Here is a 16,121-nt window from a genome sequence, read left to right as displayed (position 1 = left end):
ACAATAGAATATAGGATAATCAGATTTCATTCATCAGCATCCCTTGATCAATACACTATCATCATAACGGAAAGCAATAATGACATATATAAATAATACCTTTACATTCGTTATACAAACTATACATAATGTCCACAAATAATATTTATAACAGTGTGTTTATTATTGGAAGTAGAAACAAAGACTATATAACTATAAATCAACGATTAAAATATCATTGATCATAAATTTATTAAACAAATGTTCTCAAAATTGTCTTTTGACATCTCCAATATGGGAATAAAGATGTAAGAAGGGTTAGCTGCGGGAGATTTAATCTCCGGATATTAAATCTCCTAGGCGAGTGGTACGTCCAGGCACTCACTAGTGTATGCTAGCACGTGCCACTTTGGTGAACCATTATTAGTGTTTTTTTAAGGAATATATATTGTTTACCCTTAACTGTCAATATGACTGTTGAATAACGTCATATTGACAGTTGAGAATGGTAAATATGCAAATGACGCGATTTTTCCCCAGAGAGAGGAACTTGTTTTTGAAGAAAAAAAAAATGATGTGTGACACGTGATGCCATGCACTATGAAGCACTCACATATGGTGGGGGACAGTCTATCTCCCACCATTAATGTTCCATTTAATTATTTTTAAAAAACAGAAATTAAAATTAGCCTCAACGGTTATTTTGTCGTTGAGGCTGAAATGAAATTTATTTCATTTCTTTCACTCAATGGCTATTTTGCCGTTGAGCTTTTTTTTTCTTCTAAGAGTTAATTACTGATTTGGTTCCTCAACTATGAGAATTTCACCAATTTGATCCTCGACTACCAAAATTTCTCAATTTAGTCCCTAACAATGTTTTATTTTAATACCAGAAATGGTCTTAGAGTCAAACTATCATTTTAAATGCAATAAAACTGAGGACAGATTTGTAATTTCACTCCCCAAACTGCCATCTCCTACGACCTCCTAGAGCAACACCTCTCTGCCCAGAACTCCCGGTAGGCCAACGAGGAGACTCGTCGCCTCCTCATTTCTCTGGTCGGTGACGCCGCCCAGAAGCGCGGCTACGTCTTCTTCTCAGAGGTCCAGTTCATCCCCGCAGAAACACAACAACGAGAAATTCGGCTACAGCGTAAAAAAAAAAAAAGGAATAAAGTGGGAGAAGACTTCACGAAGCTCTTCCTCGATCTAGGGTGGATGAAGAAGCTCGACACGGAGGTGGAGCAATACAGTTACCAGTCCTTCCCCGACGAGTTCACGTGGGAGATCTCCGACGGGGTGCCATTGGACGGTCACCTGCCGTTGACGAACGCTTTGAGAGGAACCCAGTTTTTCAATAGTATTCTTACCCATTCAACTCTCTCGTACCTCATCTTCGTCGCCTGAGCCGCCGCGGTTGATAACAACATCCACCCGAATCCCTTCTTCCGGTAGGCCTCCCAGACGAATATATCCTCGATGTAGAACCCAGGTTTTGCCAGAAATGAGGAGTAGTTAGGGAAAAATAGGGTGTACCCGGCAACGGTGGCGCCGTTAGGCTTGGGACTGGAAGGTTTCGGCATCCGGATCATCGGTTTTGAGGTCAAGAGTAATGATTTTGTCGATAGGAGTGAAATGAGGGTTTTCAGGGGCGAGCAGGAAGGGATTGGGGGAGACTTCTAAGACGAAGACGGTGAAAGAGGCAAATGACGGGATGGGATTAGCGGCAGGGAAGAGGGTGGTGGAGAGAGTGGCTTCGGTGGCGGAGAAGAGGTGGGTGAGACGCTCGAAAACGACCATCTGATGGATAAGGTTGTGTATGTGGGGGATGTCGGCGGGTGTGGCGAGATGGATGCAGGTGAAAACTAGGCGGCCGGTCGGAACTCTCTCCTCAATTTAAATTACTCGGTGGAGCCTAAATTACAAATCTGTCCTCAGTTTTAACGCCTTAAAATGATAGTTTGACTTTAGGACCATTCCGGGTAAAAATGCATAGTTAGAGACTAAATTGGAGAACTTTAGTAGTTGATGACCAAATTGGTGAAATCGTAATAGTCGATGGACCAAATTGGTAATTAACTCTTTTTTTTAATATATAAATTACTTGAATTAAATTTATAACTTAAATTTTATAAAATTAAAATATATTTTATTTTTAATTTATTAAATTATATTTATATTTAAAATTAGAAATTATAATTATAAAGTTGAAATTAATAATTAAAGAAAATGAATAAAATAATAAACGATGTATTAAGAGTGTGAAGGAGTAAGTCCAGAAAATGGGTAGAAAAGGTAAATTATGATGTCGACCGGGTCCAGCTTGGCGTCGTTTTGAAGCAAAACGACGCCGGCTAATTTTTATTTTTATTTTTTAAATATTGCTTCCTTCCTTGCCGTTTGTCTTCCGAATTCGTTCCTCTATATTCTCAATTTTTGAATTCTATATTTACAATTTTAGAACTGAATATTCACAATTTTAGATACAAAATTACAGAACTCAATAAAAATGCATTATTTGTGTACTGAATGTACAATATTTGATATTGTACAAAATAATATAGTTTCAGTACTCAAATGATATACTTTAAAATAATGTACTTTTTATTAAAAAAAATGTATTTTTGAATAATGTACATTTTATAAAAAATAATGTATTGGGAGAAGCCAAAATAAAAAATATTTGAATGCCAAAAATTCGAAAACAAAGAAAGAATTCACAGTGGATCGAAGACCCCTTGTATCCCATGTCTTCTTCGTTCTTCATCGCTAGAATCCAAAAGGAAAGGGTACAAAAACCTTTTATTGAATTTCAAATAAAGGATTAATTAAATTTAGAGAAAACTGCACTTTTCGTCCCTAACTTATAAGGTAATTGTAGAATTCGTCCTTAAGTGTTGATTATACTCACTTTTTGTTTCTAAGTTATCATTAATGTTGCACTTTTCGTTCCTTTACTAATAAAACATTAAGAACGAAATTTGTAATTTTAGTATAACTCAAGGACGAAAAGTGAGAACGAAAGAACAAAAAGTGAAACGTCAATAATAACTTAGGGACGAAAAGTGAATATAACCAACATTTATGGACGAATTCTACAAGTACTCTATAACTTAGAGAAAATTTCCATTAAATTTAACTCTTTAATTAAAATTCATTATTTTAAAATAAACTTTTTAAGTGAACAAATTACCTAGGCCTTTTAAATTAACTGGACATCTGAATCTCAATGGGGCAATAATATAGTATTTTTGGCGCAATTCTAGCTTAATTGGTTAGATAATTAGTTTACTAACCACAATGTTCCAAGTTCGACTTCGTGAGAAATGCTTATTACCTTCTTGGTCTGAGCCAGTTACGCAAATTATGTTGTGGACTCGTGTCCACAATGCATTGTGGACACGAGTCCAAAACGACGTCGTTTTCAGAGAAAACGCGGCATTCTAGTTAAAAAAAAAAATTTGATTTTGTCTCGGCGTTAACGGCGTTATTTATTTGTGACATTATGAATGTACAGTTATGGAATTATGAATGTACAGTTATGGAATTATGAATGTAAGTTATACAATTATGAACACAAAGCTCTGACATTATGAACTTACAATTATGAACATATAGTGATAAAATTATAAACATAGAGCTTCGAAAATTATGAATGTACAGCTTGGGAATTATGAATGTACAGTTATAGAATTATGAATGTACAGTTATGGAATTATGAACACAGAGCTCTGACAGTATGAACTTACAATATGAACATATAGTGATAAAATTATGAACATAGAGCTCTAAAATTGTGAACATAGAGCTTCAAAAATTATGAATTTACAGTTATTATATTGAATTATGAATCTACAGTTACGGAATTATGAATGTACAGTTATGGAAGTATGAATGTACAGTTATGGAATTATGAACACAGGGCTATGACATTATGAACTTACAATTATGAGCATATAGTGATAAAATTATGAACATATACTCCTATAACGAAGCGGCGTGAAATTTAAAAAAAAAAAATGGAAGATAACGGTGCAACCAATTCATGCTGGACACGGGTCCATAGCATAACGATTAAGCCAGTTACCTGTGGGCCACTTAACCAATTTACCTCCTTGTATTTTCTTGCCGACTAAAGTTATGATGCGAGTTTCATCCAAAATGCATATTCAAATATCAGTGGAGACTTTCATGTAAATCAAAGGATATTGAAATTTTATACTACTATATTATATAAACATGAGTGTATACATATTAATTTACCTAATAGTGAATCATTTTCTTTCCATTAATTAAAATATATAGTTACTTAGCTTAAATTTTAAAAAATCCCAACCCAAAGGTCTGACAGAGGGGGAAGATGTATGCTTAGCAGATAGGGTCAAATGCAGATGCGCACAAGGGATTTATCCATTTTGAGCATAATCCCCACATTGTGTTTGATGAGGTTCGAACCTAAGTACTGTCTAGTGAATCGGTGAGCAAAGTCTGTGCGGGTTTTTTTTTTTTTTTTTTTTTTTTTTTTTTTTTTCTAAGGGTAATTAATATCTAACATTGGTGTAGAACTGCAGATAGAATGATTAATGAATACAAATGGAAAAAAAAAAAAGATAATAATAAAATTGGGCAAAATGTTGTCCGTTTGTCATATGAACGCAGCGGAAATCCGGGAAGCAAATTAAAGGGCAGAAGTATATAGCATAAATACAGTGCAAAAGAGAAGAAAAGGATGCAATTGACGTTGGATTAACAGATCGTATGGATCGAAGGCGATCTGTTTTCATTTCCTTATCATCTCCAAATCCCTCCCCCCTTTTTCACAACTTTAATTTTGTTCGAGTGGCAACAAATACTTGTATCTGTTTCACACTCCAAATGGCTTCCCAAATTTGATTCTTAACAAACTTCTCACTCCTTCATTTATTTGTTTCATCCACTGTAATAATGTTAGTCCTTCGTTGAAAACTTTATCTAGTTGATAAGTAAAATTTTGACGACGAATACGTGATAATTTCTTACTATTAATTAAGCGGTTTGACATATGAGAACTTGGTATTTTTTATTTCTTATTTTTTATTTTGAATTGAAACGCGAGAGAACACGGTGTTTTTGTATCATCGAATTTAACGATGTTAGTCTATCAATGCAGATTTTATCGAGTTGATGCATGATTAAGATTTTGACATATGAGAACGCAGTATTTTCTTACACCGTTAGTATTTAATATGTCCACCAATCTTACCATACACCTACATCTATCATATCTTTTTCTTATTTTTAGTTATCATTTTATTAAAATTATCATATAACAATAAATTTAATTATAAATTATATTTTAATTAAATATTTAAATGAATATTAAATTTTAATTATAAATAATATGTATATATATATTAGTTGTGTATACATATCAATATATCATATATGTGGATGTTAGCTTAGTATTATTTGTAAATTATTATTATATAATATATATATATATATATATATATATATATATATATATATATATATATATATATATATATATATATTGTTTTGATCACTATATTCAAATATATGATAATTCAAAAGTATCATAACTTTAAGGAAATGTGAAATATAATTTTAACTAATTTTTTAAATTTTGTTACTTAACAATATTTTAATATTGGGCATAAGTTTTCGCGCATCGCGCGTACAAAATGCTAGTTATCATATACATGTCATTCAAATGAATATATCCAAAAAAGATATATATATATATATATATATATATATATATATATATATATATATATATATATATATATATATATATATATATATATATATATATATATATATTAGCTCAAAAATATTAATATTATCTAAACTAAATTTTAGGTTGATTCAGATATATTTATTAGTTTTTTTTTTTTATTATATACAGATATAAATTTTGTTCGGATATCAAATGTAAAAATTCGTACATATATTAGACTTAAAAGTAAAAAAATAAATAAATTATTCCACTTAAGCCAAACATATGTAAAAATATTTTAAATATAATATCTAAAAATCACTCGAAATTAAATTTGTCTTAATTTTATAACGTTAATCTAAAAAAAAAAAAATTGAAAAAAATAAGTGTTAGTAAACAAATTTTCTAAACATAAAATCCGAGAATGGAAAACAAAAAATGAAAACTGAAAACTAGAAAACAATAATAGAGAACAGTTTTTTGTTAGTAAACGGCCCTAATTGTTTTCATCCGAAGGAGACAAATTAAAGAAATGTATATGTCTCTATTCCGGGGTATGTAGTAAAACATTTAATTTGATATTTTGTTGTTGAAGATGAAGCCATATATGTTGAAGGTCCAACTTCCAAAGGTAACTGAAGATGGAAATGCATGATATTTCCATATCTGCACAAATAAAAATAATAATAGTGTTTATACTAGGAGAAACCGACTCTTTGGTGATATGAACATGCACGTGCCCTAAGCCCCTAACTACATCACATATAGAAGATAATTCACGAATCATGAGTGGAGGTTTGTCTATATGTAATAGTTATGTTAAGCTTATGTAAAATTAGTCACTTTGAGAATAAGTAAGATAAAAATGTAGTGTGCCTATAATTGAAAGGAGCAACAAAGATTAATCACTATAATTCAAGGGTCAAAATATCTTTTTCTTTTTTCGTAAATTTATTAAACATGTGTTTTCGAAATTGCCTTATGAAATCTTCAATCCAATGTGAAAAAAAAACAAGTGGAGAAGGGTTAGGGGCGGAGATTAAATCTCCTGTACGAGTGGCGTGTACAGGCACACACCAATGGGCTCCTGCACGTGCCACTTTGATGAATCATCAGTTCTTTTTTTAAAGTATATATATTATTTATCCTCAACGGTCAATATGACTGTTGAGCAACACCATATTGATCGTTGAAAATGGTCACACACACTGTTGAGGAAGAAAAAAATTAAGCCTACAATTGAAAGGAGCAACAAAGATTATATCACTATAATTCAAGGGTCAAAATAACATTTTCTTTTCTTAAATTTATTAAACATGTGTTCTCAATATTGTCTTGTGGCATTTCTGATCCAATGTGGGAAAAAAGAGTGGAGATTAAAAGGATTGGGGAAGGGAGATTAAATCTCCTAGGCGAGTGGCATGTGCAGGCACGCACCAACGGGTTCTTGCACATGCCAGTTTTATGAACCGTCAGCATTTTTGTTAACTTATTCTCAACGGTCAATATGACGTTGAGCAACGTCATATTGATCGTTGAGAATGATCAGTAAGCAACGGTCGTATTGACCGTTGAGCAGGAGTTCAACGGTCAATTGACCGTTTAAGATTCCTTTAAAAAGAAAATTAAATTTCTATCTCCCTATTTACTTAACTCTCAAAATTTGTCGACACTTTTATTTTCCCTCAAAATTTTTCTACATTTCTATTTCCATTCCATGGGTGTGTTTGGTTCGCACATGAGAATCAGAATCAGAATGGGAATCAAATACTTGGTAATGGTAATGGGTTTTGGTTAAAGCATTTTGCATGTTTGGTACTAGAGTGGAATTGGAATGATTACCAATATTGTTGTTTAGTTATGTATGACCCTGGCGAGTGACGTGTGCAGGCACACACCAATGGACTCCTGCACGTGCCACTTTGATGAACCATCAGTTCTTTTCTAAAGTATATATATTATTTATCCTCAACGGTCAATATGACTGTTGAGCAACACCATATTGATCATTGAGAATGGTCATACACACTGTTAAGGAGGAAAAAATATTAAGTCTACAATTGAAAGGAGCAACAAAGATTATATCACTATAATTCCATGGTCAAAATATTATTTTCTTTTCTTAAATTTATTAAACATGTGTTCTCGAAATTGTCTTGTGGCATTTTCCGATCCAATATGGGAAAAAAGAGTGGAGATCAGAAGGATTGGGGGAGGGAGATTAAATCTCCTAGGCGAGTGGCATGAGCAGGCACGCACCAATGGGTTCTTGCACATGCCAGTTTGATGAACCGTCAACATTTTTTTTAAAACATATTCTCAACGGTCAATATGACGTTGAGCAACGTCATATTGATTGTTGAGAACGATCAGTAATCAACAGTCGTACTGACCGTTGATGAGGAGTTCAAGGTCAATTGACCGTTTAAGATTCCTTTTTTTGTAAAAAAAAATTAATTTTCTATCTCCCTATTTACTTAACTATCAAAATTTCTCTACACTTTTATTTTCCCTCAAAATTTCTCTACATTTCTATTTCCTTTCAATGGGTGTGTTTGGTTCGCACATGGGAATCATATTCAGAATGGGAATCAAATACTTGGTAACGGTAATGTGTTTTGGTGAAAGCATTTTACATGTTTGTTACTAGGGTAGAATTGGAATGATTATCAATATTCCTGTTTAGTTATGTATGACCCTGGCGAGTGGCGTGTGCAGGCACACACCAATGGGCTCCTGCACGTGCCACTTTGATGAACCATCAGTTCTTTTCTAAAGTATATATATTATTTATCCTTAACGGTCAATATGACTGTTGAGCAACACCATATTGATCATTGAGAATGGTCATACACACTGTTGAGGAGAAAAAAAAAATTAAGTCTACAATTGAAAGGAGCAAGAAAGATTATATCACTATAATTCCAGGGTCAAAATATCATTTTCTCTTCTTAAATTTATTAAACATGTGTTCTCGAAATTGTCTTGTGGCATTTCCGATCCAATATGGGAAAAAATAGTGGAGATCAGAAGGATTGGGGGAGGGAGATTAAATCTCCTAGGCGAGTGGCATGTGCAGGCACGCACCAATGGGTTTTGCACATGCCAGTTTGATGAACTGTCAGCATTTTTGTTAACTTATTCTCAACAGTCAATATGACGTTGAGCAACGTCATATTGATCGTTGAGAACGATCAGTAATTAACGGTCGTACTGACCATTGAGGAGGAGTTCAACGGTCAATTGACCGTTTAAGATTCCTTTAAAAAAAAAAAATTCTATCTCCCTATTTACTTAACTCTCAAAATTTCTCTACACTTTCATTTTCCCTCAAAATTTCTCTACATTTCTATTTCCTTTCAATGGGTGTGTTTGGTTCGCACATGGGAATCATAATCAGAATGGGAATCAAATACTTGGAAATGGTAATGTGTTTTGGTGAAAGCATTTTGCATGTTTTTACTAGGGTGGAATTGGAATGATTACCAATATTATTATTTGGTTATGTATGACCCTGAGCGAGTGGCGTGTGCAGGCACACACCAATGGGCTCCTGCACATGCCACTTTGATGAACCATCAGTTCTTTTTTAAAGTATATATATTATTTATCCTCAACGATCAATATGACTGTTGAGCAACACCATATTGATCGTTGAGAATGGTTATACACACTGTTGAGAAAAAAAAAATTAAGTCTACAATTGAAAGGAGCAACAGAGATTATATCACTATAATTCAAGGGTCAAAATATCATTTTCTTTTCTTAAATTTATTAAACATGTGTTCTCGAAATTGTCTTGTGGCATTTCTGATCCAATGTGGGAAAAAAAGAGTGGAGATCATAAGGATTGGGGGAGGGAGATTAAATCTCCTAGGCTAGTGGCATCTGTAGGCACGCACAATGGGTTCTTGCACATGCCACTTTGATGAACTGTTAGCGTTTTTTTTTTTAGAAAGAAAAAAACTTATTCTCAACGGTCAATATGACATTGAGCAACGTCATATTGATTGTTGAGAACGATCAGTAAGCAACGGTCGTATTGACCCCGTTGAGGAGGAGTTCAACGGTCAATTGGCCGTTTAAGATTCCTTTTTTTAAAAAAATTAAATTAAATTTCTTACCCCAAAAAATTAAATTAAATTTCTATCTCCCTATTTACTTAACTCTCAAAATTTCTATACACTTTTATTTTCCCTCAAAATTTCTCTACATTTCTATTTCCTTTCAATGGGTGCGTTGGTTCGCACATAGAATCAAAATCGGAATGGGAATCAAATACTTGGTAATGGTAATGGGTTTTGGTGAAAGCATTTTGCATGTTTGGTACTATGGTGGGATTTTAATGATTACCAATATTGCTGTTTGGTTATGTATGACTCTATAATGGGGATAAAGGTTTTAAAAATACAATAACAAAAAATCAAGACAATTTATTATAATATAAAGACATCTAAAGCACCAATATGAACAAAAATAAAAAATAAAAACAAAAATATAAAAGCATTAATCCAAACTAATTAAAAATCAAATTACCAATTAGGAGGGAGAATAATGGAATGGAACCCTTATTTTATTAGGAGTGAGTTTTGTAATTAAGGGGGTAATCAAATCTCATAGTACTGTTCTAGAAACCTGTCAACCAAACAATAACAATGACTTTTATTCTCATTCCTAATAGCTAAACTCATGAACCTAACACACTCAATATGTCTTCAATATAATTATTGTATAAAGATACTTCACAAATAAAGGAAGAAGACCACATAAAGGTTTGTGACTATATCATGAAGAAGATCGATATTTTAATTTCACAATCAATTTTATGTATTTTTCATTTTTATTTATGTTTTCGTCTTTTAATTTAATGTGATTTTATTTGTTTCAATTAAATAATTCATAAAATTTTAATTTGAAAATTATGTATGTATTTTTTTTTAAAAAAAAAAACTTATTTGGATTTAAAATTATAATTATAGAAAAGGGAATAAAGTAATAAATGATGTGGAGTGGTAGAGCACATAAAATGATAAAATGGTGTATGTGAAAAGGGAGAATGATTGGAGAGAAATTCTTTTCCTACTTTAATTTCTTTATTGCTAAAATCCAAACGGAAAGGGGATCGGAAAAACAAAAATCCTTTATTGAACTTCAATTAACGCTTAGTTAAATTCAACTCTTTAATTAAAATTCATTCTTTAAAAGAAAGATTCATTCTTTAAAAGAAAATGTTTTAAGTCGACAAATTACTTAAACCTTTTAAATTAATTGGATATCTATAACTCAATGGGTGGAGAATATAGTAATTTTGGAACAATTATAGCTTAGTTAGCCATACTTACAGTTAACTCAATAATAACAATGCACGTTCTAAGTTCCACTCTCTGTGAGCGGTTTATTGACCTTCTCAGTTTGAACCGATCAGCTATGAGCAATGCACATTTGGATAGCAGCGGCAGACTTTCATGCATATCAAAAAATATAGTAATTTTATACTACTACATTATATAAAGATAAGTTTACATTGAGGCACATAGAATGATTAATGAATACAAATGAAAAAAAAAAAAGATAATAATAATAAAATAGCGTAAAAGGTTGTCTCTTTGTCATTTGAAAACAGCGGAAATCCGGGAATCAAAGGCTGGAAGTAAATAGCATAAAGACAGTGGAAAAGAGAAGAAAAGGATGCAATTGACGATGGACTAACAGAAAGCTCGCAAAAAATCTTCCCCCACATCGTATGGATCGAAGGCCATCTGTTTTCATTTCCTTATTATGTTCTCTTAATCCCTCCCTCCTTTAATTTTCACCACAACTAATTTAATTTTAATTTAATTTGTTGGAGTGGCAACAACACTTGTCTATGTTTCACACTCCAAATGGCTTCCCACATTTGATTCTTTACAAACTTTTCACTCCTTCATTTATGTGCTTCATCGAATTTAACCATGTTATTCCATTGACAAAAATTTTATTGGGTTGATAATAAAAGTTTTGACGACGAGAACATAGTTTTCTCTTACCGTTAAGCGGTTTGGCATATATATGAGAACGTGGTATTTATTTTTTTGAAAGCGGTTTGGCATATATATGTTAACGTGGTATTTATGTTTTTGAATTGAAACGCGATGACTTTATCGAGTTATGATTAAAATTTTGATATATGAGAACGTGATATTTTATTACGTAAAACGGTTTGGCACGTGAGAACACGATATTTCCTATCATATAAATTGATTGGGCACATACATGAGAATATAGTGTTTTCCTATATCATGAACTAATTAACAAATACTCTATATGGGTACTAAGACAGCTAAATTGGTCGACTAACCCAAAAAAATTAATAGTTTTGTTTTACGGGCAACTTCAGGGTGCAAGCATAGTGCATGGTTCGATTCCTCTAAAACGAGAATATGCCCTCGTCAGGCATGGTATAGATTCGATTCCTACCAAGAAGAGAATATGTAACCTAGGGGCCGAGTATGGTTGAGTAGAATGGACTCATTTATCCTTAACCAAAGTTGTCAAGGGTTCGATTCTTGGCTTTGGGTATAGAGCAACCTTAAATCTCCAGGCTAGTTGTCCACTCAATAGAAGTGCCTACAATCCAGCAAGGAATAAGTCACTGTGATGAGAACTGATTGTATTATATTTTCGGAACTTGATTACAATGAGATCAGATGATGTGAATATATAGAATAGAGAGTTACAGTGTGACAATGATAAGAAGTAGAGAGTCACAGTGTGACAAGGATAAGAAGTTCTAAACAGACTCATATACATAGAGTCCTAATACTCCCCCTCAAGCACAGTGTATACTAGTAACCTGTAGCTTATCCCTTAAGGAAGAAAATCTAGGTCCAGGCAAAGCTTTGGTGAAGATATCAGCAAGTTGATCCTTTGTGGAGATGAAGCTGACTTGGATATCGCCCGAAGCTACTCGATCACGAACAAAATGATAATCAATCTCCACATGCTTGGTGCGCGCATGAAGGATTGGATTGGCACTCATATATGTAGCTCCTAGATTATCACACCATAATTTTGGAATGGAAATACCCGGAATCTGTATCTCACGCAATAATGACATAATCCATAGAACCTCAGCACAAACATCTGCAAGAGCTTTGTATTCAGCCTCAGTAGATGACCTGGCAACAGTTCTCTGTTTCTTGCAAACCTATGATATAAGATTACTCCCCAAGAAAACAGCAAAACCACTCGTGGATTTTCGATCGTCAGGACAACCAGCCCAATCAGAATCAGAGAAAGCATGAATGTCTCTAGATGAGCACCGTCGTATGCGTAAACCATGATCAAATGTTCCCTTAACATACCCGAGTACCCGTTTGAGCTGCTCCCAGTGTGATATGGTGGGAGCATGCATATGCTGGCATAACTGATTAACTGCAAAGGATAGGTCAGGTCGTGTGACAGTGAGATATTACAGTGCTCCAGCTAGACTCCTGTACTGTGTGGGATCATCATATAGATCTGAATTGAAGGGGACAGTTTTCGAGACAGAGATAGGTGTAGAAAGGGGTTTGCATTCAGACATTCCAGCCCGTTTTAAAATATCATTCATATACTGTTGTTGAGATAAAATAATCCCATTTGTCACTCTTAACTGTTTCAATACCCAGAAAAAAATTTGGTTCACCAAGATCTCTGATTTTGAATGTAGCAGACAGTTTGGACAAGAGCTGAGACATAATACCCTGATCACTTCCCATTACAAGAATGTCATCCGCGTACACCAATAGATAAACCAAAGCAGAGTCTTTAGAGTAATATAACAGAGAGACATCTGTTTTGGATGCTTGAAAGCCAACCGATAGTAAGAACGTATGTAGTCGATTAAACCAAGCTCTGGGAGCTTGTTTTAACCCATACAGAGATCTTTTTAACAAACAAACATGATTCGGGAAGTTAGCATCAATATAACCAGGGGATTGCTTCATATAAATTGTTTCAGCCAGATTACCATTCAGAAAAGCATTATGAACATCTAGCTGTTTGATAGACCACCCAGATGATAAAGCTAGAGATAGAAGGAGTCTTACAGTCGTAGGCTTTACCACTGGACTAAAAGTGTCGAAGAAGTCCTGACCTGGAACCTGATTAAAACCTTTCGCAACCAGCCTGGCTTTATGCCTTTCAATAGCACCATCAGCCTTTCTCTTCGTACGAAACACCCATTTACAGCCAATAATATTCATACCGGCAGTGGGTGGAACTAGAGACCATGTGTGGTTATGCAGGAGAGCATTGAATTCTTGGTCCATGGCTTCACGCCACTCAGGATATTTGACAGCTTGAGAGTGACATGTGGGTTCCGTGGGATGCACCTGAGCTGCTAGAGCAAAAAGAGGAGCATCTGCGTTGCTGTGAGTGGCCATAGAGTGAATACGGACATTGGGCCTGATGGACCGCCCACGTGGACGGCCTCGCCGGCGAGCAACAGGCTCCACAGGATCACCCGACAAGGCAGCCTGTCCGGGATCCACGGCTGGTTCGAATGAAGCAGGTAGCGGCGGTTCTGGCAGCTCATCATTGGACACGGCAGGAATAGGTGTGCTGTGACTGAGAACAGATTCTGCCCAAGGTCCAGAAAACAGAGTAGATAGATCCTGCAAAGAAGTTTTAGTAGCAAAGGGGAAAACTTCTTCATCAAATCTGACATGCCTGCATGTGTAAATCTTATTAGTATGTAAGTCCATGCATCTGTATCCCCTAAAGGACTCAGGATAACCTAGGAAGACACATGGAGAAGACCTGTATGACATCTTATGACGATTATATGGTCGAAGATGAGGGTAGCATAAACACCCAAATACACGAAGAAAAAGATAGGAAGGAGGGGATTTATGTAACAGGAGATGAGGACTGGAGTTATTTAATACAGAAGATGGCATTCTGTTAATTAAATAGACAGCAGTCTCAAAGGCAAAATCTCAAAATTTCAAAGGAACAGAGGCATGAGCTAGAAGAACCAGACCAGTTTCAACAATGTGACGATGTTTTCGTTCAACACGACCATTCTGTTCATGTGTATAGGCACATGATTGTCTATGTTGAATTCCTAATTGAACAAACAAAGAATGCAACTTTTTGTACTCAGCACCTAAATCAGATTGAATGGCCTTTATTTTGCAATTAAAGGACCGTTCAACAAGAGTACGAAATTTATCAAAGATGACATAAAGATCAGACTTTAATTTCATAGGGAAGAACCGTGTATAACGGGAATAGTCATCCACAAAGATCACAAAATAACGGAAGCCAGAAGTAGATAAAGTGGGCGCAGGACCCCAAATGTCTGTCTAAATAAGATCTAGGACTTGAGAACTAGAGGAAGCAACACGGGGGAGGGGAAAACGGGCAGATTTGCCTAATTGACACGCATTGCATAAAGAATTATGACAACGAATATTATCACGAGACCCACTAACCAAACAAGAACGAAGTATATGGCTAAGAACACGGTTATGAGGATGACCCAGACGATTGTGCCAAGTGGAAGCTGAGGTACGAGCGGAAATAAACGCTGACGGAGACGAACTAAATAATGAAAGTGTGTATAGTCCCCCCGAACTATTGCCCCGAAGAAGTATTTCCTTGGTATTGATATCTTTCACAACAAAAAAGGAGGGGTGAAACTCAAAAAAGACTTTATTATCGGACGCAAACTTCTGAACAAATAATAAAGAATTAGACAAACGCGGAACTTGAAGTATATCAGACAATGTAAATGATCTAGAAGGGGTATTAAAAGAGGCATGGCCAACATGACTAATAGATAAACCCATACCGTCACCGACACATAAAGTGTCATTACCAGTGTACTTCTCCGATGTAGAAAGGGCAGCGATGTTCGGAGTTGCATGATTTGTGGCTCTAGTGTCCGGAACCGAAGTATGAGAATTTGACGAGGTTTTAGCAACTAAACCATTCTGAAACACCAAATTAGCCTGAGAACCCGGAGCCCCTGAATATCGCCGAAAATAGTTGACTCCCGTGTGACCGAAACTTTTGCAAATTTGACACGGATCATTATAGCGCCAAAAACAATTGGCTCCCGTGTGACCAAAACGTTTACAAATTTGACACGGATCATCATAGCGCCAAAAACAATTGACTCCTGTGTGGCCGAAACCTTTACAGATTTGACACGGATCATCGAAGCCACGTTGCTGACCTCCACGGTAATTAAGGTTGCCATCGCAGCGCTGCATCTTCTTGATTTTATGAATCACAAAACCCTAGCTAACTGATACCAGATGAGAACTGATTGTATTATATTTTCTGATTTTACAATGAGATCAGATGATGTGAATATATAGAATAGAGAGTCACAGTGTGACAATGATAAGAAGTAGAGAGTCACAGTGTGACAAGGATAAGAAGTTCTAAA

General features: G+C 34.8%; 1 pseudogene; it reads right to left on the bottom strand.

The window, feature by feature from the left end:
• Window positions 1-1,292: 1,292 nt before the first annotated feature.
• On the bottom strand, window positions 1,293-7,228 carry LOC109152178 (annotated as a pseudogene).
• Between the last annotated feature and the right edge of the window lie 8,893 nt (window positions 7,229-16,121).

Source organism: Ipomoea nil, unplaced genomic scaffold, assembly GCF_001879475.1.
Source record: "Ipomoea nil cultivar Tokyo-kokei standard unplaced genomic scaffold, Asagao_1.1 scaffold2396, whole genome shotgun sequence".
In the NCBI taxonomy this organism is placed as follows: Eukaryota; Viridiplantae; Streptophyta; class Magnoliopsida; order Solanales; family Convolvulaceae; genus Ipomoea; species Ipomoea nil.
Note: the sequence above shows the minus strand (reverse complement) of the source record. Positions and strands in the feature narration are given on the sequence as shown.